Below are 27,322 nucleotides of genomic sequence, written 5' to 3' on the forward strand. Positions count from 1 at the left end.
TAACGTGCTTCATGGCTATGTCAAATCTTTGAGACTGTGGAGGAGGTTTTGACAAGTTTCTGCTCCAAAACTCAGTTAAAGTTAGCATGTGTTCACACTGTTTTTTGGGGGGAGCAGAAACTCTCCAAATCATACTCAAATACTTAAAGCTTGGTTCTGGTGATGTATTAATGTACTAACAGTGGTTCTGGTAATGTACTCATGTAAGTACCCCTTTAAATATTTTTGTTGCCCTTAAATTTGGTTCACTATGGCAGCGTGGCCCTTTGACCAAAAAAAGTTGTGCACCCCTGCTTTAATCCAGTGAACTGTTCCCATGTAAGGGCTGCCATTGGAAGAATCGAACCAGAGGCAGGAAGGATAGCCAAGCAGGGTCAGAGTTGAGAGGTCATGTCAGGAACAGAGTCATAAAACAACAATTACAAGCTGAGGTCAGAAAACAGGAGGAATCAATATAACTGCAGAAGCATGGACTAGAGCACAAGTCAGGAAGCACTTTATGGGCGACTATGGGAGGTGCATTATACTTTATGGGTGACTAAGGGCTGTGCATTATACTTTATGGGTGACCATGGGAGGTGCATTATACTTTATGGCTGTCTATGCACTGTGCATTTTACTGTATGGGTGACTACGGGCTGTGCATTATACTTTGTCAGTGACTATGGGAGATGCATTACACTTTATGGGTGACTATGGGAGGTGAATTATACTTAATGGATGACTAGGAGGTGCATTTTACTTTATGGAGGACTATGGACTGTGCAGATTATTATATGGAGGACTATGGTATGCATTATACTATATGGAGAACTATGGGTGGTGCATTATACTACAGGAAGGACTATGGAGTGTGCATACATCGAACTTCTGCAATGGGGCCCCAAGACTTCTATGTACGCCCCTGGTGAGTATAATAGTTTGTTTAGTAATTTTTTTTTTATACATTAAAGAACAGCGACAGAACAGGACATATACCAGGATATATATATTTATATACTGGTGTATGTCCTTTGTTTTGCCGCTGTTCTTTAATGTATAGAAAAACATTACAAAAAATTACTTTAAAAACCTATTATATATAATTTATTCAGGATGGTGTGTGTGTGATGTGGGAGGGAGTTGGTCCAAATCTTGCACCAGGGCCCATCAGTCTCTAGTTACACCACTGGATATTCTGATACTTCAACAAACATAAAAGTACAGGAAATCACACCCCGGTAATTTTTAACATCTGTCTAAAAGTTTTCTTCAAAGGCAATGTGCAAGATTTAGTTGCATCAATGGTGACAGATGAAGTTCAAAGAAAATGACAAGAGTATTATCAAATAAAACACTTGCATAAAATGTGGGCAGGTCTGTAACACAGGTTGTGCCAAAAATAAATGGAGAATGGATCCGACAGTGCTGAATTTTAATATCTATTTACTAGACTAACAGAAAAGGTATCTGAAAAGCTTTGTAGACCAAGGAGACAAAATCACAAGAAGAAAATCTGAAAGTGCTACATACTAACATGAAAGCTCTGAGCTCTGCACCATGTACATTCATGTTGGTATGATCCCGTGTGCAGGAACAAAAATTCACTTGAAAGCACTGAAAAAAAAAAGTATTCAGGGAGACGTCTGCAAATATATATATATATATACACACACACACACACACACACACATACAGTATATACGTATACACAGTATATATACATATATATACACACACACACACACACACACACACGTGCTTCTCACAAAATTAGAGTATAATTTAAAAGGTAATTTATTTCTGTTAATCAATGCAAAAAGTGAAACTCATATGATATAGTCATTACAAACACAGTGATCTATTTCACGTGTTTATTTCTGTTAATGTTGATGATTATGGCTTACAGCCAATGAAAACCCAAAAGTCATTATCTCAGTAAATTAGAATAATTAACAAAAAACACCTGCAAAGTCTTCCTAAGTGTTTAACTAGGTCCCATAGTCTGTTTCAGTAGCTCCACATTCATGGGGAAGACTGCTGACCTGACAGATGTCCAGAAGGCAGTTACTGACACACTCCACAAGGAGGGTAAGCCACAAAAGGTCACTGCTAAAGAATCCGGCTGTTCACAGAGTGCTTCCGATCACTAGTATGGGATTACATTGCTCAGCTTTTTCCAGTGCTGCCACAGACAAAAAAAAAAAAAAAAAAAGAGTGGAGGTGCGCAAGCTTGACCTGCGCTTTATACAGGTAGAGCTCTACAAATCACCAGTATAAGGATGTCTGGGGTTCCAGCGATGGGACCCACAGTGATCAGTGCATTATCCTCCATTTTATCGATACGGGTTAACTTACTGTTTTGGGAAAACCACTTTAATAACTTGATATTGATGTCATTCAGAAACTTTATACCGCAATAACCAAGAAACAGATTGCTTATATGTTATGCAGCAATATGACATACATCATTGCAAACATCCATTGACAACTTTCCTATATTCTGCACACAATGGCAGAAATCAAAGCAGGTGCAAAGGAGAAAAAAAAATCAGGTTATGACCATGGCAACTATTTAAACTCTCAGCATATTGAAGCACGTATGTAAGAATTATTGCAAGTAAAAGCTCCATGTTCATAGCAACTCACCATTTATTAATACATTTTCAAATTCTGGCAATGTTTTTTGGCCCCCAGTATGACCACAATTAAAGTCCCAAATAACTGGCGCACAACTCTGCATGATGAAATGGTCGCCTGGTGAACATCCCCAATGTACCATTATACATTTTCCATTATTCCCATCCTATTTCTGTGCAATATTCCCCTTCTTATGTGTTGCTGGGATAAAAATGTAACACTCGGTGAAAGCTTTTATCGCAACCGAGAAAGAAAACAGCGTACAAAGGAACCAAGCGAGCGGAAAAGCTGAGAGCAGCCCTACGATTTAGATAACGAGATAGCGGCGTCTGCCAGCAGTTTATTGTCAGGCTGTCCATAGATACACAGGGTCTACAAGGCAGCGCAGAAAAAAGAGCAGCGAGCTCCGAATCCGCATATCTGAAACAAGCCCAAGATGGATGGGTCATAGGAACCGAGGCCGTGTCACTGAGGTTACAGACACATGGCAACAGACAGGAGATAGATACATGGAGCCACACATCAGGAAGATGAGAACCGCTGCAGAGATTCCTTCTAGCTGTGCAAATAATAAATGGAGCGGAAGCAACAAATTAGCATATCGCCATAAACTGGGAATTCATTACTTCTCAGCAATGTTCTCTTTTTCCAGATCGTAATAATTTGTGATGTGTTTTACTATGCATGCAAGATTACTAAAACATATAGCATTAGTAAAAGTTATTCCTGGGTAATACAGGTTAATAAAAAAAGCCAGCAAGCTAGCTGGGATAGATTGCAAGCTCATATGGCATCAGAATTTTGGCACCCTCGTTTTATTCTTTATTACCATCCACGGCGATGCATCTTAGAAAGGCAGAGAGTTGATAATTAATATTAAATCCTTGTTACGGTGCTCACTGGAAGTGGCTTAATACAGACGAAACGCTCTCATCCATTTCTGGCACTCAGCAATGTGATTTATCAGAGGAGGAGCAGGTGAAATTCCTGCACTAAATCCTCACTGTCTGGCGTTCCAGTAATAGACATACACCAGGAAACATCGCCATCTTCTGGCCTGTGTTATGAATTACAACATTAATATACCAGACTGCAAGAAGGTGAGCTAGGGCTGAAAGCCATAAATGCCATCTTGTGTGCAGCACCTCAATGTATTGGAACAAATGCACTAAAAAGAAAGTAAAACTGCAAGAAGTTCCTTCTTCAAAGGGACGGATTATCAGGTCATTTATTCATATAGTGTGTGCTTTGTATGGAGAGCACTATTCACTATATATAAAGGAAGAACAACAGTCCCTATATAGGAATTGTGACAACTAATATAGTGGCCATGAGGCAGTTACCCCAATGCCCTCTGACCCGATACCTAACCATAAGCCACACATATAGACACCATTAAGGTAAAGGCACAGTAACAGTGAATTGGAGCTCTGGAGGTGAAGGTAATGCCTCCGATCACTTAACCATCTCGGATGATAATCCCAGATTTGAGAAGTCTATGATATGCTCCAACTTAAACTGTATCTGGTTCCTGAAGGCACAAATATGGTTGATTGCAGTGATGGAGCAGAGAGCGCTCAGCTCCCTGCTCCACCATTCAACCTAAGTTGTTTGGAGTTTGGCATGGTGCAGAAGATAAGAGGACATCACTACATTCTGCCTCCTGCACTGAGCCCCATGTTGGAAAGAGCAGCTCATCATGGTAAATATTTGTTTTAATTAGCCAGTACACTACTAGTATGAGGTGGAGGGGCACCATGCTGGGAGGGGGCACTGCGGGGGAAACATAGTGTGTATGTGGGGGTAGGCACTGTGGGTGCATCATATTGTGTGTGGTTTTCACTATGAGGGAACCAGCGAGTTTGTGGGAGCTCTATGGTGGCATCACAGTGTGTAACAGGGATTATATGCTTCGGTATTATACTTTTGGGGGACATCAGAGTGTGTGTGAGGGGTACTTTGAGGGCATCATACTGTGTGTGGGGTACTGTGGGGACATGATACGGTGTTTGGCCAGGCATATCAAACTTATTGAGGACACAAGGATGGCACTATTTTTGTGTTGAAATACAAAAAAAAAAAAAAAAAAGTGTGCCTTAGCCTTAAAACACTTTTAGTGTGCCAGGACAGTTGTCCCTTTTTTCCTATTATTGGGCATCATGTGTTGTAACCAACTTTCCCATCCCTCTCCTCTTTATGCATCGACATGGGAGCAAAAAGAATGTATGTATGCATAACCAGAAGACCTGGTACACTGACAGACAACTTCTAGGGAGGTCATAATGGCAGCCATACTAGTTGATACCCAGTGTTCCCCAATAGTAGCTATATTTTAGAAATGTGAATTTTTCCAATAATACTGAAATGACATCTGCTTGCTTTTTTTTGGGGGGGGGGGGGGTGTTGTTTAAAGCAAAGAGGGGCAATCTGGCAACCACAAAACTGCCTACACTCAACTTGTAAGCAGCTGTGGAGCTGCGCTGCATAACTATGAGAAGTTAAATAAAGTATTCGAGGACGTGAGTCACGCATCATGAAATGCTTATTACTTCCACACCAAAGACATCTGAGCACCGTCAGGATCTATAAGCAATAAGTTACAAAGTCGCCAGTAGGGAGCCTGAGTAACACTATAAAGTCTCACAGCAGGTCAATCACACTGCAGCCAACTAACAGGCACTTCAATTATCGAGCTCAAAAGCTAAACAGCAGCCCGCTATTGGCAAGATATTCCAGCCGCTACCATATGCACGGTGCCCACTAAAAGCCAACAGTCATTTCATGGCAGAGAGACGCAGAGGGAAAGCTTCAAGCTCTTCTTAAACAGAATTCTTCTTTTTAAAAGGGTTTTATACCTTTGTACTACAATTTATTAATCATATTGCCAAGATTTACTGATCTTTTTAGGTGTGACATGGTCTCTTTTTCCAACGACGTGCCCATTCACATGCCATATATCATGCCTGTGATCTCTCCTTCTCATGTCTTTCACCAATGTAGCGACATTTTACTTACTGTCTGTACCTATATATTATCTAAAAGCATGGCAATATGAAGTCATAAAGTAGGCTGAACTACATGGACATAAGGTCTTCCTTCAGCCTTCAAAACTATGCTACCTCTGTGGGACTGTTATGATTTTTTACTCTCGTTTTATGTAGCAGCTTTAACTTGGGTATTCATAGGAGCCCCATTTACAGGAGAATACAGGTGTAATCACTGGCAGGGCTGATCTGGGTCTACCAAAACCCAACAGCTCCGCTATGCCAGGAAGATACCTGACAATCACGTCATCACTAGATTCAATAGAGACAGTGATAATACCGCTGGCTCTATTCATTACATAGCATTCAATGAGTGCCATGTACATTGGAAAAGAGAAGACAGAAGTGGTTATGGACTGCTTCTGTCTTCTCCTCGGGGTCCCTGGCTATCTCTGACAGTTAAGTATCTTACTTGGTTTAAAGAGCAGAAGTTTCACTACTGCTGAATCAGATGTAAGGGGCTAAATACCACTACTATGCAATAGTCACATGTGCTTCATTCATTATTAGTTTATAGGGGGTTGTGGCACGCAGTGACTAGGTACTGTGGGTGGGGGTGCCCTAGTCTATCCCCATCCCCCGGAAGGTGAAAACATCGGGGTCACATACCTTGCTATGCTCCTATCTAAGCCCAGGAAGGTGTAAGAGCGAACCAAATAGGATTACACTAACCAGACCAGACAAGACAAGGGATAAAAGAAAACTACAATCATACCAATACACTTACAAAACAACAAAGTAGAAGACAATGGAGAGGGATAGGTAGGAGAAACCAAATAGGTGAGGATAAGGATAAGCACTCAAACCAACTCCACGCATCAATCTCCAGAACAACTCTCCAAACCCGAACTACCGCTCCAACACGAAAAAAAATCAGTATATCTGTATCAAAATGCCTAACAGACTTTGTGCAGTTGTATGAAATCAGCACAATGGACCAGTACAGTATTCAAAATCAAAAGAATTTTCAGTATTTATGTGAACAATAATAAGACAATAATACCCCCCTACCCTTCATTTAGTTATTCTTTTAATAATATTGTTGCCCTGTAGCCCTGAGGTCCTGGGTTCCAACCTGACCAAGAACAACCTGGTCATTGAGTTTCTCAAAGTTTCTCCATGATTCTTCCATGCACTTCAGTTTCCAAACACTTCCTACAAATTGATCAGTTTTTCAACTTCCTATGTATTTTTGCATGTTTGAGATGTAGATTTTAACGATTAGATTTAAAGTCCCCCTTGAGGATATTGTATTGACTGATGTAAAAGTGACAATTTAGGTACAGCAAAATGGACCCTCAAAGACAAAAATTCAAATCAATGACTGACTTAGAAAATTGGACGTTATTTCTCAATGGGAGAGCAGGATGTGGTTAGGACTGAGTGTATAAATCTAGATCATGCAGCTTGGGAAAGAATCATAAAATTAAAACAAAACACTCCACTAAATGATGAAAGGCGGCAGATTTTAGGAGAACTTTATCTCACGAAGTCTGTGTGCCGTCAGTGGGTGATGTAGATAATAATAAAAATTCTCGAAATTTAATGACAGTGGCTCATAGGCAATTATGCATCTGTACAATTCTACGGGCGTTGTATTAGGCTACGTTCCCACGATGAACATTTAGTGAGTTTTTGATGTTGCAGATTTTAGAAAAAAATTGCAAGTAATGGGCGCAGAATTGCTGCAGAAAATTAGCAATATAAAAAAAAAATCATAAAAAAGCTCATCATAGGAACGGAGCCTTACAGATTCATAGCACACTGATCCACAAGGACTGACATGTACCAGAGTTGTATCGGGCTCGTTTCCAAAGCTTGTGCATTGTTTTTTGCTTTTTTTATACAGTCACAAATATGTCTGCAACAAATGTGTCACATGTGAGAAATAGTCATGTCACAGATACTGTATTTTTCGGACTATAAGACGCACTGGACCATAAGATGCACCCAGGCTTTAGAGGAGGAAAAATAGAAAAAAAATTTAAGCAAAAAATATGGTCAATTCTGTACTAATATCCCTCATTCTGGTATATATATGTTCCCTAATCAGGTAAACATGGTCCCCTCATCCTGATACGCATGGTCTCCTCATCTCAATCCTGGCAAGCATGTTCCCCTCATCCCCATCCTGGTAGGCATGGTCCCCTCATCCCCATCCTTGTAGGCATGGTCCCCTCATCCCCATCCTGGTAGGCATGGTTCCTTCATCCCCATCCTGGTATATATGTTCTGTGGTGTAATGACCACTGTGTCCACTAGGGGGCACTGTGTCCACTAGGGGGCGCTGTGTGGATGTCCCAAGAGAACGAATGAGTGGCAGAATCCTGAAGGATAGTTATGTATCTCAAAGTGGGTGGGTTTGAGATGGAGACTTGTGTATGTGTGATCAGCAATATCATTGCTGAGGTGTTGTTTCTAAGTGTAAGGGAGAAGTCTTCAGGTAACTAGAGAGATGGGCGGGTTCTGGTTACCTACAAATCCACCCAGGGGGTGTGTCTGAAAATGGTAGGCATGGTCGCCTCATCCCCATCCTAGTAGGCATGGTCCCCTCATCCCCATCCTGGTAGGCATGGTCCCCTCATCCCCATCCTGGTAGGCATGGTCCCCTCATCCCCATTCTGGTAGGCATGGTCCCCTCATCCCCATTCTGGTAGGCATGGTCCCCTCATCCCCATTCTGGTAGGCATGGCCTCCTCAGATACAGGTATATATTTTTTGTACCTTTGCCATTCAAATTTTAGGTGCAGAGATCCAAGTAAGGCTATGAACCCAAAATTAGCTTTTGGTGAGTTTTTGATGTTGCAGATTGTCTGCGTCCAGTAAGTAAAAACTTACCAAAAACGCCTTATGGGAATGTAGCATAATAGCTGCACATGGTAAATATTGTTTTTTTTTCCATTGAGATTGATAACAAAAGTAACTGCACCCAACATCCAACACAGGACATTTAAAACCAAACTAGTTACTACTGCAATGTATGGAAGGTACATATCCTAAGGAAGGGAAGCAGATGTCTGCCTCCTACAGCAACGAATTGTGCAGCCATCATACAAATATACTCTATCAACTTTGCACATGTTGTCAGCGGCAGTGCCATCATTAGCTTTAAGCACTCCTCACAGTGACCAAATGATAAGAGATTTATGTCCTGATTCATTAAAACTGGTGTTTCATGTGCCAGTCTTTAAGGGGTTCATCAAAGGCATTCTGTAATGCTGTAGATAAGCCCCCGATGTAACCTGAAAGATAAGAAAAAAGAGTTAGATTATACTCACCCCGGCGTCCGTTCCGGTCCAATGGGTGTCGCGGTCCGTTCCGGCGCCTCCCATCTTCATACAATGCCTTCCTCTTCTTTCCTTCCCGTCGTGGCTCCGGCGCAGGAGAATACTGCAGTGCGCAGGCGCTGGACCTCTCCCGGCGCCTGGGCACTGCAGGACAGCATCGTATGAAGATGGGAGGCGCCAGACCGGACGACGACACTGATCGGACCGGAACGGACGCCAGGGTGAGCATAATTTTCTTATCTTCCAGGTTACATCGGGGGCTTATCTACAGCATTACAGAATGCTGTAGATAAGCTCCTGATGGCGGTGCCGGCAGCTCATATTCAAAAAAAGGGGTGACAGATTCCCTTTAAAAAGACAAGTGCCACTTAATTTATTAGGACTATCTTATCACTGGTATGCGCCTTATCATTGTTACTCCAGTTATCAGTGCTGTTGTTCCAGTCAGAGACTGGAATAAATTTCTGGAGTAAGTTATGTCACTAAAGTGGTGTAATTTTTAAAGAATTTGTTGGGCAGCCTCAGCCAAACCCCACCCTGTCAATGGTGTGTCCAAATTTGCAGATTTGGCGTGAAACTGCCAAAAGTCATAACAGCAGCAGACAGAATAAATTAATATGCTCTAGCAGAGAACATAATCTGTACGCTCATTTTTGTGCTACATTTACAATGTAGTAAAAGTTGGCCAAACTACAGTAGCAAAAAAAATGGAATTGCTTATGTTTTGTGTTTCCTTTGCTTTGGCATTCATCTAGACTGTGCTAAAATCAAGGTCATCTTGTAGTAGAAACCTTAATTAAAGCATCCAGCGCCATATGTCATTGATTCTCCTGTCCCTTTTGCTCTTGAATAACATAAGAAATAGAATATTATAAAAGCATCTCCGAATCAGATAATTATCCCACTGTATCAATATTTTTAAATAGCTCTTTATATTGGAGCTACGTTTGAGGCCATATCTGCAGCTTAATGGTTATTGATTAGGAGAAACGAGAGCTGGAGTAAACAGATAAACTTCGTGGACTTTAAAATAAGAGCTGTTACATCACAGTGATTCAACATGGTCTTCCGGGCCATGCAAACTGATATAATCGCTGAACTTTATGGATTAACTCATTTTTAAAAGGGAATCTGTTATTAGGATCAACTCTCCTAAGGCGTCTATATGGGCATGTAGGTCAAAGGAAGATGAATACAAAAGATACCTTGATATCTGCAATCTGATGTCTTATTTCAGAGAAATCAGCGTTTTTCTTAATATGTAAATGAGCTGTTAAGCTCTATGGGCCGGACATAGATCTCACCGAGAATCTGCCTCCTGAGCCTGTTTTAAAAGAAAGGGGACATTACTAGTGTGAGACATTTAATGGCTGTCAATCTGCTCTCCTGAGCTACATGTCACACATCTTTCCTTACTGAAATGTATGTCATATTGATTTAAAAACATTATTTTAACTTGGTCATATGAACAATTTTCAACCTTTTGCCTTCTAAGGGTGAGTGCACACAGTGCAGATTGAGCTGCAGATTTTTCTGCGCGGAGTTGCAGGTAAATCCGCAGGTAAAATGACCTGCGGTTTACCTGCGGATTTGCCTGTGACTTTACCCTGCGTTTTGACGCCTGGACAATGGAACAGGTGCCAAACCGCTGCGGTATTCGCAGAAAGATTTGACATGCTGCGGATTTAAAACCGCAGCGAATCCGCGCAGAAAAATCCGCAGCATGTGCACTGCGGTTTTTAAAAGTCATTGGCTAACATAGTACTGTACAATGCTTGCAGATCTGCAGCAAAATCCGCACCGTGTGCACACACCCTAAAGCTTTCACTTATCACAGCACATAATAAGCTGCAGAATGCTGTTCGAAGTAAAATCTGTCAAGGACCTTATCTGCTGACTCGACTTTAGCTCTAATCTCTCCTCTCCTTAATGTTCATCTAAAGGGCCCGTCACACTAAGCGAGATCGCTAGCGATATCGCTAAAGCGTCACCGATTTTGTGACGCAGCAGCGATATTGCTAGCGATATGGCTATGTGTGACACTTACCTCCGACCAGCTCCCCCACTGGTTATCGCTGATCGCGCGAGAACGTCCTGGGCCATTTCTCGTCGTCAGCTTCCTGCAGGACTTCCTGCTGGCGCTGACAAGCGACGCGTGAACGGGCGGGAGGACGTCTTCATCGCCGTGTCTGACAGGTAAGTAACGAGCGCCGACCGCTGCTGCATCTGTTTGGCAGCTCACTAGCGACCATTTAGCGATGCACCAGCGATCCTGACCGGGTCGTATCGTTGTCGGGATCGCTGGTGCTTCGCTAAATGTGACGGTACCTTTAGTCAGTGTTTCCTAAAAGTCCAGTCTTTGCGGCCCATCCAAAAGATCATGTTTTCAGGATCTCCGCATTATTGCTCAGGTGACAGAATCTGTGGCAATTTATTATGCTTTAATACTTATTCCATCGCCTGTGCAATACTAAGGAATTCCTAAAAAAAAAAATATGTTGAGGGGCCAAGGAGTTTGGGAAACACTGATGTAAACTAACATCTTTGATGACAAAAAATAAATATATCAATGTTATGAGTCTCAGGGGAGAAGCGATGAGGTTTGCAGACCCCACCTTCAGACACACACTCTGACTGATTTGATTGCGAACAGCATCCTGCAGCTTTCTATGTACTGTGATGCACAGAAACTGCAGAAAGCAAAACTTAATTACAAAACAAATGCCCCAAAGGTGGTAATTGACTTTAACCTATTTCCAACATCGAGCGTAAATTTACCCCGATGTCAGACTCCATCCCTTTGATGTGGGCTCTGGAGGTGAGCCCACATCTTTCCCATCACATGTCAGCTATTTTGACCAGCTGACATGTGCCCGGGACAGCTGCGGGTGGAATCACGATCCACCTGCAGATATTAACCCATTAAATGCAGCTGTCAAACACTGACAGCACCATTTAACATGCACTTCCGGCAATCGTGATGGAAATCCGCCAATCGGAGAAATCACCCCCCTTTCGCCCCATTCAAAATAAAACAATAAAATAGAATCAAACATACACACATTTGGTATCGCCGGGTTCAGAATCGCCCAATCTATCAATAAAAAAGGATTAACCTGATCATTAAACGACGTAGCGAGAAAAAAAAAAAAGTCAAAACGCCAGAATAATTTTTTTTGGGTCGCCGCGAAATTGCATTAAAATGCAATAACGGGCAATCAAAAGATCGTATCTGCACCAAAATGGTATTATTAAAAACATCAGCTCTGCACGCAAAAAATAAGCCCTCACCCAATCAGATATCATGAAAAATGGAGACGCTACAGGAATAAGAAAATGGTGCTTTTTTTTCCAGATAAAAAAGGAACCTAGACATGTTTGGTGTCTATGAACTCATAATGACCTGGCGAATCATAAAGGCAGGTCAGTTTTAGCATTTAGTGAAAAAGCAAAACAAAACACTGTGGGTTGCACTTTCTTTTTTGCAATTTCACAGCACTTGGATTTTTTTCCCTCGTTTTCGGGTATACAACATGGTAAAACCAATGATGTCGTTCAAAAGTACAACTTGTCCCGCAAACAATAAGCCCTCACATGGCCATTCTGTCCAAAAAATAAAAAAGTGGCTCTGGGAAGAAGGGGAGCAAAAAATGAAAATGCAAAATCAAAAATACCTCTGGTCGTTAAGGGGTTAACTGGTGTTGTGCCATTATTTAAATTACTATACAGTCTCATAGTTACATAGGCTGAAAAAAGACCTACAGTAGATCCATTAAGTTCAAACTTTATCCACTAATTATACATTTTAGTCACCAAATTAACTATAACCCCTAATGTTATGTGTATTGTTGAAATCATCCAGCCCTTTTTTAAAAGCTGTTATAGGTCTGCCATTAGTATCTCTTGTGGTCTGCATTCCACAGTCTGACTGCTCTTACTGTAAAGAATCCTATTTAGCTCCCGGAATTACATGCTACAGCACGACACCTATTCCTATCTACTTTATCCTTCGGTGTCGCTGTCTTATGAATCTTAAAGGGGAAACGCGTTAAGGCGTTATTGAGGAGTTATTTTATGACAAATGTTCTTGTTCTTTGAATGAAGGAATGAGCATTGTCTTCTCAAAATTTGGACCTTAAAACATATAGGGCACATATTGTAGGCATGAATTTATAAGAATATCTTTGTATTGTTTAAAATACATAACTGTTTGTACTATCATTGATGGATTAGCCACAGTATTTTATGGTTGGACTATATTATTTGTACTATCACTGATGGATCATCTATAATACGGTTGTAGATGGGACATTACATTTAATTATTCCTATATTGCCTAGTTTATCTATTAACCAAGATAAAGCACTCTCCACATCAGTGGCCCCAATAGTTGCCATTTCTCAAAATACCTATAGGGTTCAGTGTGATATGTATTGTATGTTGCATACATGCTGCATGCTTTGGTGACAGGTTAGGGTCCATTAGGGCCAGCCCTCGATGAGTGGGGGTGCCATCCTCCACGGTTTAGGCAGGACTTGGATACAGGGAAAAATCTAGAACCATTTTCTCATTATCCTATACTCCCATTTCTTTGTGGAATACTCACCAGTATCGTAGTCTTTCTTTATCTGTCTTTTTTTTTAGATTTGTTGGTATTGTTGAATTTGGACCACAAGATTGTTACACATTATTGCTTTGTTTGTTTTGCTAGAGTTCTTTTATGTTACTTATTAATAAAAATTGTTTTTATGGGATTTCTATAGTAGCTGGATTTTATATTTTCTCCTATGTATCTAATTTGTAAAACTCTACGTGTAATCTGGAAGTCACTTTCACAATGTAGGTTTACGGCATCTCGTTCTGATACTCCATAGACTTATATTGTAAAAGCCACTTGCGGCTCACATCTAGAGCGCCGCGAAATCCGGACGCTTGGAATAGAAGTCATATAGGTGAGAAGAGGCTATGAAAACCTGAAAAGACGGCGATCGGTGAGCATATTACCGCACTTACATTTACACAGGTTCAGGCAATAAAAAGTTTTGTGGGAGTGCTTTCTTAATATTGCAACGTCATGTGAAAATAACATTTTTTAGAAAAATCTTTTTCTTTTGTTTAAAACCATCAGTTTTGACCATAAAAAAATTATGAAATGACCTGGTGAGAGATTTGTTAGGCTAGTTTCACACTAGCGTTCTCGGGCGCAGCTCAGGGCCGCCGATAAGCCCCGCCCCCGGCCATGCCCCCTCCAGTCAGTTCCTCCTCTGAACGCACGACACTGCATGCGATCAGTGTACCCTATATTTAGCGCTGGGTACGCTGACCGTGCGCTGGTATGATTTTGCTGGTGCTGCGCCCAGCGCACAAAAACACGCTGTGTTGCATTTTTGTGCGCTAGGCGCAGCGCCAGCAAAATCATACCAGCGCACGGTCAGCGTACCCAACGCTAAATATAAGGTTCACTGATCGCATGCAGCGTCATGCGATCAGAGGAGGAACTGATCGGAGGGGGCGGGGCTTAGTGGTGGCCCTGCGCCCGAGAACGCTAGCGTGAAACTAGCCTTACTTCACAGGTGCAATAGCAAATTATAATAAATAATGTTCCCTATTAATTCAGAGACATGAGTGGCTTTTGGGAAATGGACATCAACAGTGACGGCCGCATCTAATTCCCTATATAAAGCTAAAAACATAATTGGAACCTGAATAAAGTCCTTGACTGAAGTTCTAATAATTGTTTACCATGTTTGATCACAATTTTTTTTTTTTTTTTTTAAATCAGATTAACTTTTATTTAACCAAATTCAAGGTATAAAACAATAGAACAAAAATCGCAATGAAAACATTAACAATGGTCATTAGTTTCATAAATTCCCTCCCTCCCCCCCCCCCCCCATTACATACAAGAGCAGCAAATAATGCATGGTGTAACCGAAGTTCAGGGTCAACTTCTCTCCACCCAAGGTGTCCACAGTGTCTCAAATGTTCTTATGCTTTTTCTCTTAACGTAAATATCTTTTTCCATATTCACAATATAGTCAGACTGTCTGAAATTGATCACAATTTCTAGATGAAAAAATATGGGCACAATTTAGTCCTTAGAAGTACTAGATATCAGGAGTAACCCACATTAGAATAAGTGGTCTCTATTTAATATTTAATTACAAATTCAAATGACTTATCTTGCCTTAATAAACACAAAAATCAAAAATGGGAAAACAACCTTATGAAACTCCCATCGATACTATCCTAATCATATCCCATAGAAAAATAGTGGACATTAATGGGTTATTTACAATATCTAAATGCATCCATATGACAGGTAATAACTTCCAGTACCAGTGGATGGGTGGGATCACAACATCTGGGACTCCCACCGATCCCAAGAATAAGAAGGTGAAATGGCTCGTGGAATGGAGCACTGGCCGCACATCTCAGTGGTCGGACTCTCCATCTATCAGCAAATTATCACCCATCCTTTTCACAGGAAACACATTAAATGTTGGAAATAATCCTTTAAAGAGAATGTGTGTTTCCTGCCCTCTTTGAGCAGCATCATGTACAGACAGAGACGCTGATTCCAGTGATGTGTCACTTACCGCACTGCTTACTGTAGTTTTTATAAAATCACCATATTCTCTGCTACAGCAGTTCTCTGGTGCCGTACTCTGTATAACCCCACCACTGATCGGCTGCTTTCTGCCTATACTCAAGGGATGTGGAAAAACCACAAATATGCGACTACAGATCCAATATAAAAATACATATAAATCTTTATTAGACAGTTTAAACAGAAATCAACAACAGAGGTGCTCAGTAATGCAAAGACCAGACAATCCTGCGCTAAGAATGGAAAAGCCGCTGCGTACCCCACCGAGACTCCCAGAATACATCAAATATCAGATGATGAAATGAATTACAGGATATTGAATATTGCACAGACAAGTTTTCATAGTTAGAACTCCGCAAAGGAATCAAAATATATAACTGTGATATTGCAGCACACGACAGATTATTAAATATCACATAGACCAACTTTCACAATTTTAATACCACAATAGGTTGAATATGTGGCTGTGATATAAATCTCTACTGGCTGCCACTGCCCTGGTCAGGTCTGGAAGAATTATCAATATCACATAAGCAAACACTGGCATACATCTCACCATAATGGGTTAACTCCTCGGCTGTCATGTGAATCTCATACTCCAGTCTGCTAGCTACTAGCCTCGATCCAATATATAGTCACTAAGGCTAAGTCCTGTCTCATATCGTAACTGATGATCATATAACCAATAGTAATGTGAATCTTACCAGCGGTGGGTAGCACGACAGCAAGTCACGGGGGTCCGCGCATCTGCCCCGACGCGCGTTTCGGATGCTCGTCCTTCGTCAGGGGGCGTGTAATACATTAAAACCGGGAAGTTTAAAAAGGCCGTCAAACCGGAAGTCAGGGTGCGTGGACCGGAGATGACGCATCCGCAGTCATGACGACCGAGGATGCGGGGCAGCGACAGCGTCTGTTGGCGTGGGCCAGGGCGTCAAAGACACAATGGCAACCCGCCGACTGCAGACGCCAGAGGCCGCGACGCAGCCCGGACTATGAAAACTTGTCTGTGCAATATTCAATATCCTGTAATTCATTTCATTATCTGATATTTGATGTATTCTGGGAGTCTCGGTGGGGTATGCAGCGCCTTTTCCATTCTTGGCGCAGGATTGTCTGGTCTTTGCATTACTGAGCACCTCTGTTGTTGATTTCTGTTTAAACTGCCTAATAAAGATTTATATGTATTTTTATATTGGATCTGTAGTCGCATATTTGTGGTTTTTCCACCTCCCTTGAGTATTAGTATATTAGCGACTGGTCTATATCTGGGTCCTACACAACAGTAGAGGCATCTGGGTGTGTTACATTATGCCAGGAATATGTCTTCTAAGACTGGTTGTGTTCATGAGCATTTTCTCTAATTGCTTTCTGCCTATGCACAGTGTACACAGAAAGCCAATTATCTATCAATGGTGGGAGCAGGGTTATACAGAGTTAATGAATATGGAGGACTACCTGGCAGCTGGTTTGCTACTCCTCTAGTGATAATACACTCACTGGCCACTTTATTAGGTACACCATGCTAGTAAGGGGTTGGACCCCCTTTTGCCTTCAGAACTGCCTCAATTCTTCGTGGCAGAGATTCAACAAGGTGCTGGAAGCATTCCTCAGAGATTTTGGACCATATTGACATGATGGCATCACACAGTTGGCGCAGATTTGTCGGCTGCACATCCCTGATGCGAATCTCCCGTTCCACCACATCCCAAAGATGCTCTATTGGATTGAGATCTGGTGACTGAGGAGGCCATTTGAGTACAGTAAACTCATTGTCATGTTCAAGAAACCAATCTGAGATGATTCGAGCTTTATGACATGGCGCATTATCCTGCTGAAAGTAGCCATCAGATGTTGGGTACATTGTGGTCATAAAGGGATGGACATGGTCAGCAACAATACTCAGGTAGGCTGTGGCGTTGCAACGATGCTCAATTGGTACCAAGGGGCCCAAAGAGTGCCCAGAAAAAATTCCCCACACCATGACACCACCACCACCAGCCTGAACCGTTGATACAAGGCAGGATGGATCCATGCTTTCATGTTGTTTACGCCAAATTCTGACCCTACCATCCGAATGTCGCAGCAGAAATCGAGACTCATCAGACCAGGCAACGTTTTTCCAATCTTCTACTGTCCAATTTCGATGAGCTTGTGCAAATTTTAGCCTCAGTTTCCTGTTCTTAGCTGAGAAGAGTGGTACCCAGTGTGGTCTTCTGCTGCTGTAGCCCATCTGCCTCAAAGTTCGACGCACTGTGCGTTCAGAGATGCTCTTCTGCCTACCTTGGTTGTAACGGGTGGCAATTTGAGTCACTGTTGCCTTTCTATCAGCTCGAACCAGTCTGCCCATTCTCCTCTGACCTCTGGCATCAACATGGCATTTCCGGCCACAGAACTGCCGCTCACTGGATTTTTTTTCTTTTTCGGACCATTCTCTGTAAACCCTAGAGATGGTTGTGCGTGAAAATCCCAGTAGATCAGCAGTTTCTGAAATTCTCAGACCAGCCCTTCTGGCACCAACAATCATGCCACGTTCAAAGGCACTCAAATCACCTTTCTTCCCCATACTGATGCTCGGTTTGAACTGCAGGAGATTGTCTTGACCATGTCTACATGCCTAAATGCACTGAGTTGCCGCCATGTGATTGGCTGATTAGAAATTAAGTCTTAACACACAGTTGGACAGGTGTACCTAATAAAGTGGCCAGTGAGTATATATTAGGTGCCAAAAACCTGGTGACAGGTGACCTTTAAGTAATAACAAAGAGACATCAGGGCTTGAGCCCTGTGGAAGGAGCCACTTTTCCTTAATAACATATTACAAATTTCCATTATTTCGCATTTCCTACAGTTTACCAGTTGTGATAAAAATTTGATAACTAAGTCTTCACATCCCTATCTTAAAGGGCACCTGTCACCAGGTTTTCCCAATATAAAGTACAGAGCAAAGTATCCCTGTGCAGGACAGCAACTGGGGACACTGCAGGACACGTCATTCACATGATGCAAGGAAGGAGGACGGCACTCGCGACAAGAGAAGAGGTGCCAAAGCAAGACCAGCGATGCACATCGGACCGGGCCGCAATGTATGGGGGTATAATAAGAGCTATTTTTTGTTCTATGCAGATGGGTTTGGGGACTTACAGCTTACTAGAATGCTGTAAAAGAAGCCTTGAAGATGGTGGTCGCACTTAATATTAGGAAAACTCGGTGACAAATATCCTTTAAAAGTATTCTTTATAGATGACGTCCGTTGCGTAAATAGTCTTAAGTGCGTTCGATCCTTGTTTAAAGTTTCTTAAGCTCTGCAAATGTCACGCTCTCGGTGCATTCACATCCTTTCACTTTTATAGGTTTAATATTTATGAGAATACAGTAAAAATGAACCAGGAGTCAGAAGTTCCACTAATAAGACTATTATCTGATGCTTACCACTCCTCACTAACATATGTGGCAATTTATACTTTGTGCTTTTGTAGTTACTATAGGTTCCATTTATGGAAATTATGAAATATTTTACCATCTTTCCTGCTAGAAATTTATTGAAACAAACTATCCCCATTTCCTCATAGATTTGCGGCTCCGATGAGCAGGGTCCTTATTTCTCTTGGATGAACTATTTATTAGCTATAAATTCTGATTTTGCTTGTTCAAACTGTATATCCTCGGATCTGTAAAATGTTGCAATTTGTGACTCCTTAGAAACAAAAAAAAATAGTCCAAGCAGGCAATATATTCAGTATTAAAAAGGTTCATATTTATGATGTGCGTGTTATCCGAGCATGCTTGGGTGGTATCTTGGGCGTGCTCGGATAATATGTGCGAGTCCCTGCGGCTGCATGATTTGCCGCTATTAGACGGCCGCAACACATGCAGGGATTGCCAGACCCAGTGGTTTTGAAAGACCCCAACTTCCTCACTGGTGATTGACAGAACAGACTGCAGTGAGCACCGTCTGCAGAGAAAGCTCTGCTGTCAGTCACCAGTGAGGGAGATTGGTGCATTCAAAACCCGTGGAAGAAAGGATGCACTGAGCTTCATGGCCAAGATAAGGAAGGGTACACCAAGTACCCCAATTAGCACATGTGATTAAACTTCAGTTTCTATTGAATGGAGGCAATGATTAGGACCAGTGGCATAGCTACCATGAAGTCAGAGGGCTCACCCACATAGAGGAATCATCACTTATAACTGTACTGGCATTTCCCGCAAGCCGATGCTGTCCTTGGTGGGATTGGAACCCAGGACCCCAGCGCTGCAAAGCAACAGTGCTAACCACTGAGCCACCATTTATGCCCATGGAACTGATTGTAGTAAAAGGAGTAGAACTGCAATACAACAGAGTGGGCGGTTCGGTCCGATGGATGGATGAAGATGGGAGGCGCCGGACCGCGACACCCAATCAGACCGGACCGCCCCCTCCGGTGAGTATAATCTAAAGCATTCTTCTTATCTTTCAGGTTACATTGGGGGCTTATCTACAGCATTACAGAATGCTGTAGAGAAGCCCCTGATGCCGGTGCCGGCAGCTGATAGTCAAAAAAAGGGTGACAGATTCCCTTTAATGACCAGGCCATTTTTTGCAATTCTGACCAGTGTCCCTTTATGAGGTAATAACTCAGGAACGCTTCAACAGATCCTAGCGATTCCGAGACTGTTTTTTCGTGACATATTGGGCTTCATGTTAGTGGTAAATTTAGGTCAATAATTTTTGCATTTATTTGTGAAAAAAAATTGGAAATTTGGCGAAAATTTTGAACATTTCACAATTTTCTAATTTTTTATTTTTATTCTGTTAAACCAGAGAGTTATGTGACCCAGAATAGTTAATAAATAACATTTTCCACATGTCTACTTTACATCAGCACAATTTTGGAAACAAATTTTTTCTTTGTTAAGAAGTTATAAGGGTTAAAATTTGACCAGCGATTTCTCATTTTTACAAAATTTACAAAACCATTTTTTTAGGGACCACATCACATTTGAAGTCAGTTTGAGGGGTCGATATGGCTGAAAATACCCAAAATGACAACATTCTAAAAACTGCACCCCTCAAGCTGATCAAAACCACATTCAAGAAATTTATTAACCCTTCAGGTGGTTCACAGCAGCAGAAGCAACATGGAAGGAAAAAATGAACATTTACATTTTAGTCACAAAAATGATCTTTTAGCAACAATTTTTTTTTATATTCCCAAGGGTAAAAGGAGAAAGTGGACCCCAAAAGTTGTTGTCCAATTTGTCCTGAGTATGTTGAAACCCCATATGTGGGTGAGAACCACTGTTTTGGCGCACGGCAGGACTCGGAAGGGAAGGAGCGCCATTTGACTTTTTGAATGGAAAATTAGCTCCAATCGTTAGCGGACACGATGTCGCGTTTGGAGAGCCCCTGTGTGCCTAAACATTGGAGCTCCCCCACAAGTGACCCCATTTTGGAAACTAGACCCCCTAAGGAACTTATCTAGATGCATAGTAAGCACATAGAACCCCCAGGTGCTTCACAAATTGATCTGTAAAAATGAAAAAGTACTTTTTCTTCACAAAGATTTTCTTTTAGCCTCAATTTTTTCATTTTCACATGGGCAACAGGATAAAATGGATCCTAAAATTTGTTGGGAAATTTCTCCTGAGTACACCAATACCTCATATGTAGTCATAAATCACTGTTTGGGAGCACGGCAGGGCTCGGAAGGGAAGGAGCGCCATTTGACTTTTTGAATGGAAAATTAGCTCCAATCGTTAGCGGACACCATATCGTGTTTGGAGAGACCCTGTGTGCCTAAATATTGGCGCTCCCCCACAAGTGACCCCATTTTGGAAACTAGACCCCCCAAGGAACTTATCTAGATGTGTGGTAAGCACTTTCAACCCCAAAGTGCTTCACAGAAGTTTATAACGCAGAGCCGTGAAAATAAAAAATCATTTTTTTCCCTCAAAAAATGATTTTTTAGCCCACAATTTTTTGCTTTCACAAAGGTAACAAGAAATTGGACCCCAAAAGTTGTCCAGTTTGTCCTGAGTACGCTAGTATCCCATATTTGGTGGGGAACCACTGTTTGGGCACATGTCGGGGCTCGAAAGGGAAGTAGCGATGTTTTGTAATGCCGACATGATGGAATGGTCTGCGGGCGTCATGTTACGTTTGCAGGGGGGATCGGAAAGCAGGGGGAGCGGAAGGCAGGGGAGGGGGAGCAAATACTGCCACTGTCAGACGGTGGCGGGGGGCAGATCGCCCCCCGTCAGTCGGTTGGGGGGGGTCAGATCGCGGTCTCCAGCCGTGGCCGATGATATTGCAGCATCGGCCATGGCTGGATTGTAATATTTCACCAAACTTCATTGGTGAAATATTACAATTGCTCTGATTGGCTGTTAAAAGTGAAACGGCCAATCAGAGCGATCGCAGCCACGGGAGGGCAAAGCCACCGCCCTAGGGTGAAGTACAAAACCTCGTGTACCAGCGGGTCGGGTGACCTTTCATTGACCCTGGTCACTCAAACCGCAGGACCAAGATCAATCCATGACACAGCATATGCGTCATAGGTTGGATTGGCACCGACTTTCATGACGCATACGCTGTGTCACAGGTCAGGAAGGGGTTAAAAAAATGAACATTTAACTTTTTTCCAAAAAAATTTACTTCAGATCCAATTTGTTTTATTTTACCAAGGGTAACAGGAGAAATTGGACCCCAAAAGCTGTTGTACAATTTGTCCTGAGTAGGCTGATACCCCATACATGCAGGTAAATCACTGTTTGGGCGCACGGCAGAGCATGGAAGGGAAGGAGCGCCGTTTCACTTTTTAAATGCAAAATTGTCTGGAATTGAGATCGGACGCCATATTGCGTTTGGAGAGCCCTTGATATGCCTAAACAGTGGAAACCCCCTCAAGTGACACCATTTTGGAATGTAGACCGCATAATGAACTTATCTAGATGTGTGGTGAGCACTTTGAACCCCCAAGTGCTTCACAGAAGTTTATAATGTAGAGCCGTAAAAATAAAAAAATCATTTTTTTTTTCCACAAAAATGATCTTTTTGCCCCCAAAATTTTATTTTCCCAAGGGTAACAGGAGAAATTGGACCACAAAAGTTGTGCAATTTGTTCGGAGTACGCCGATACCCCATATGTGGGGGAGAACCACTGTTTGGGCGCATGGCAGAGCTCGGAAGGGAAGGAGCACCGTTTGACTTTTTCAACAAAGAATTGGCTGGAATTGAGATCAGATGCATGTCGCGTTTGGAGAGCCCCTGATGTGCCTAAACAGTGGAAACCCCCCAATTCTAACTCTATCCCTAACCCCAACACACCCCTATCCCTAATCCCAACAGTAACCATAACCCTAACCACAAACCTAACCCTAAACACACCCCCTAACCCTAACTTTAGCTCCAACCCCAACCTTAGCCCCAACCCTAACTTTAGCCCTAACGGGAAAATGGAAATACATTATTTTATTTTATTATGTTTCCCTATCTAAGGGGGTTATAAAGGGGGGTTTGATTTACTATTTATAGCGGGTTTTTAGGTTTGGCAGCGGTCACACAGTAGAAGACGCTTTTTATTGCAAAAAATCAAAAAATAATTTTTGTATCACCACACTTTGAGAGCTATAATTTTTACATATTTTGGCCCACAGGCATGTGAAGTCTTGTTTTTTTGCGGGACAAGCTGACGTTTTTATTGGTACCATTTTCGGGCACATGACATTTTTTGATTGCTTTTTATTCGGATTTTTGGGAGGCAGAATGAACAAAAACTAGCAATTCATGAATTTCTTCTTTTTTTTTTTTTTTTTTGGGGGGGGGCGTTTATACCGTTCCGCGTGTGGTAAAATTGATGAAGTTTTTTTCTTCGGGTCAGTACGATGACAGCGATACCTCATTTATATCATTTTTCTTATGTTTTGGTGTTATTCCACTTTTTGTTTGGCAGTATGATAAAGCATTTTTTTTTGCCTTTTTTCTAATGGTGTTCACTAAAGGGGTTAACTAGTGGGACAGTTTTATAGGTTGAGTAGTAACGGACGCGGTGATACTAAATGTGTACTTTTATTGTTTAGATTTTTTTTTTTTTTTTTTTTAAATTCTTTATTTTCAAGTTTCAATTACACCATAAGACAGATCAACACTTTACAGATGCATATGGTTAAAGATTGTTTAGGCGTCCATCCAAGGTGTAAAAAATAATAAATGGGGAAAAAGCAAGAGGGGGAGGGGAAAGTGGACGGGAAAAAGGAAAAAGAAGAGGGGAAGGGAAAGGAGGGATATATAATAACAAACAATAACAATAACATCAAAACAAAGTAGTCGTCGGCATCGACACTAGCAATAAGTGCATGTAATATAAAATTAGATCAGGTGAACAGTATTATACGTAACCCTGGAACCAGCCACCCCAAAAATCAAGGCCACCAAATCTAAGCGAGGTTCAAATAGTATCTGATCCCTCTCCTCGAGGAGGGTTGTCCCTCAAATATCTAGTCCACGGGGCCCAAGTCAACACATAAGATTTGTGACTAAAGACCTCCCAGCTAGACAGCTCCTCCAGACGAGAAATCTGATTTATTTTGTCACGCCACTCCTCCAATGTAGGGGGAGCGACATCTTTCCAATGAACAGCTATCAGTTGTTTTGCAGCGCTTAACATCAAGGGGAGTAGGCCATGTTTTTTTAGTAAAAAATCCTTTGATGGGCACGAAAGAAGAAACTCCGTCGCCCCGAGACTGGTCTTAATTAGCTGTAAATTCTTGAGAACCAGCTCGACACCGTCCCAAAAATGTCTCAATTTGGGACAATCCCAAAATATGTGTGTATGATGCCCTCCAGGATTAAGGCATCTCCAACAAGCATCATTATCAGCAAGACCCCTCTGAAAGAGCTTCGCGGGAGTCCAATGCCACCTGGTCAAAATTTTATAGGAGTTTTCTTGCAAAAGAACACACCTGGAGAATCCCCGTGCACTAGATAGCATCCTAGATACTTGTTCCCCTGTAAACGCAACATTAAGTTCCATCTCCCAGGAGTAAATAAATGAGGGCTTAAAACTGCATGAGCATGCGTCGAATATGCTGGCACTGGAGAAAGTTAGTTGGTTGACTCGTTGCATTTGATGGCCAAGATCCTCCCTGTAATATTTTATTACCGTAAAAGCTATTCAATGTATCTCTAGGGAGGGTAAACCACAGATTATAGGGATCCTGAAAATCAGAATCCAATAAAAACGGTATCGAGCTAATCGGCGTAAATGTCGAAGGGAAAGTGCTCTCCGGTAACTCCCCCAACATCAATCTCCTGGTACGTAATGTAGTAGATGTTATCTCATCCAGTCTAAGGGTAGCCGGTGGTTTAGCCCTAGTCCATAAATAAGGCAAGCCCCTCGGACCCAACAAAGTCAGATCGACACACGCTCCCTCCCCTCCTTCAGAGCAAGACACTACCTTTAACCATCTGCCAAGGTGAATTGCTTTATAATATACCAAGGGGTCTGGAACTCCCAATCCACCAGAAGAGACTGGGTAAGTAAGAAGCCTATAAGGCAACCTAGCCGGTTTAGATTTCCAGATGAATTTTCCTATCAGTGACTTTAATGACCCAAAAAAGGTCAGGGGTATCTGAATCGGCACCATATTCATGGTATACAAAATGATGGGCATAATATATGCCTTAAATACATTTATGCGACCCAACCAAGACAAAGTAGGTAGGTTATATTTATGCATCAGGTTAGTAACTTTCTTCAATAAGGGAACGAAATTACTTTGAAATAAGTTAGTAGGATCCCTAGTTATAAATATTCCTAAGTATTTGATAGAATCCTTAGCCCAAGAGAAGGGAGTCTGAGTACGAAGAGTGGAAAGTTGGGGATACGGGAGAGTGATATTTAACGCTTCAGATTTAGCTAAATTAATTTTAAAATTGGAGAGGGAGCCAAATTGTTGAAAAATTTGAAGGATGATCGGGAATGCCTGAGGTGGATTGGATATGAGGAAAAGCAAATCATCTGCGAAAGCTAGCGTTTTAAACGTCCCCGCGCCCACCGTCAACCCCTCTATATGTTGTTCTTGTCGGATACGTTGTATCAAAGTTTCTATAACCAAAATGAACAGAGAAGGGGACAAAGGGCATCCCTGCCTAGTCCCGTTGTGAATCTCCAAACTTTTAGATAAGGTGCCGTTTATCCTGACCCTGGCCGTCGGTTGGGAGTAGAGAGAAAGGACTGCTGCTATATACTGAGGAGGAAAGCCAAACAACACCTGCTCCATAAATCTCCAGCACACTCTGTCAAAGGCCTTCTCGGCATCAGTTGACAAGAGTACCAAGGGGACCTGTCGGGTTTTAGCAAACATTATAGACTGTATGACCCTGGTGGAGTTATCTTTACCTTCCCTCCCCCTCACAAAGCCCGCCTGATCCGTATGAATTAATTTGGGTAAAAAATTACCTATTCTGCCCGCTAGTATTTTAGCCCACAGTTTTATGTCCGCATTAAGTAATGAAATTGGTCTATAGCTGGCGCACAGGTTTGGGTCCTTACCCTCCTTCGGGAGAACCGTAATATATGCCTCTAATGATTGCTTAGGAGGAAGCTGGCCTTTCAAATAGGAGTTAAACAGGGTAACCAAGTGAGGTAAGAGTGATTTTATAAACTTTTTGTAATATATAATGGGGAGACCATCCGGGCCCGGAGCCTTTCCATTTGGAATGGTGGAAAGAGTATCCAAAATTTCTAGGTAAAACTAGTGGAGTCAGGAATTCTCTAATTTTTTCTATAGCTATTATTGGGTCTCGCATGCTATCTGGTACATTTAGATTATATAAGTTATCATAAAAGGATCTAAACTCCTCGGCAATATCAGCAGTCTCGAAAATTGAGGAGCCATCCAGAGACCTGAGTTGTCTAACAAACGTCCTTTCTTGCTGCTTTTTAAGCAATGAAGACATAAGCTTGCTACTTTTATTGCCATGAAGATAGAACCTCTGTTTACATCTCATGTAGGTTTTGGCCGATTGGATATTCAAAAGATTTTTTAGCGAATTTCTTAGATCCGTTAGTTCAGCTAGTGTCTTAGTTACTTGAGATCTCTTATGTAATCTTTCCAAAGAACTAATTTGATGTAAAATAGACACAACCTGTTTTGTCCTTTCTTTTTTGAGATAGGAACTCAAAGCTATAAACTCTCCTCTCATAACCGCTTTATGTGATTCCCACACCACAGGAGTAGGTGGGCCAGAGTGCAAATTTGTCTGAAAAAAGAAGTCCAGAGTGTCAGTCAGTCTCGTAATATGGGAATCTGAATCTAATAATGTCTCATTAAGCGACCAAGACCCGGCTGGTCGCGGAAGGGTTTTTATGCCCATATCGAGGAAAATAGGAGCATGGTCCGATAGTGTGATGACGTCTATGGTCGCGTTTTTGACTAATGAGAGGTTGGTTGTCTGTGTCAATATATAATCAATTCTATGGTAGCTACCACACGGATGGGAATAAAAAGTGTAGTCTCTGTCCGAAGGAGAGTGTCCTCCAGGGGTCTATCAAATGCAACTTCTGGAAAGAAAGGTGTAATTTTCTCAGTGCCTTTTGGGAAAGGGCAGACTTACCCGTGGAAGTATCTAAAGATGGATTGAGTGGGACATTAAAGTCTCCCCCCATCAGCAGTAAACCTTCAGTAAATAGTTTTAAAGTATCCATCGTCCTGCACAACCAACCAACCTGACCCTTGTTTGGGGCATAGAGGTTACATAAGGTAACTTTGGTATTAGCAAT

At 41.9% G+C, this 27,322-nt stretch overlaps 1 protein-coding gene across 8 annotated transcripts in view; it reads right to left on the reverse strand.

Annotated features, from left to right (window-relative positions):
* Window positions 1–27,322, reverse strand: part of TSPAN4 (tetraspanin 4) — a 755,262-nt gene that overhangs the window by 556,861 nt on the left and 171,079 nt on the right. For 2 of the 8 annotated variants that reach the window (XM_073554363.1, XM_073554359.1), the window contains exon 3: window positions 10,156–10,274. The exons of the other annotated variants lie outside the window; for them this stretch is intronic. The gene's annotated coding sequence lies outside the window, so the exon portion shown is untranslated. The remainder of the gene's footprint in view (window positions 1–10,155; window positions 10,275–27,322) is intronic. 8 annotated transcript variants of the gene reach the window in all.

Source organism: Dendrobates tinctorius, unplaced genomic scaffold (assembly GCF_039654945.1).
Source record: "Dendrobates tinctorius isolate UK_male_01 unplaced genomic scaffold, ASM3965494v1 ptg000211l, whole genome shotgun sequence".
NCBI lineage: Eukaryota > Metazoa > Chordata > Amphibia > Anura > Dendrobatidae > Dendrobates > Dendrobates tinctorius.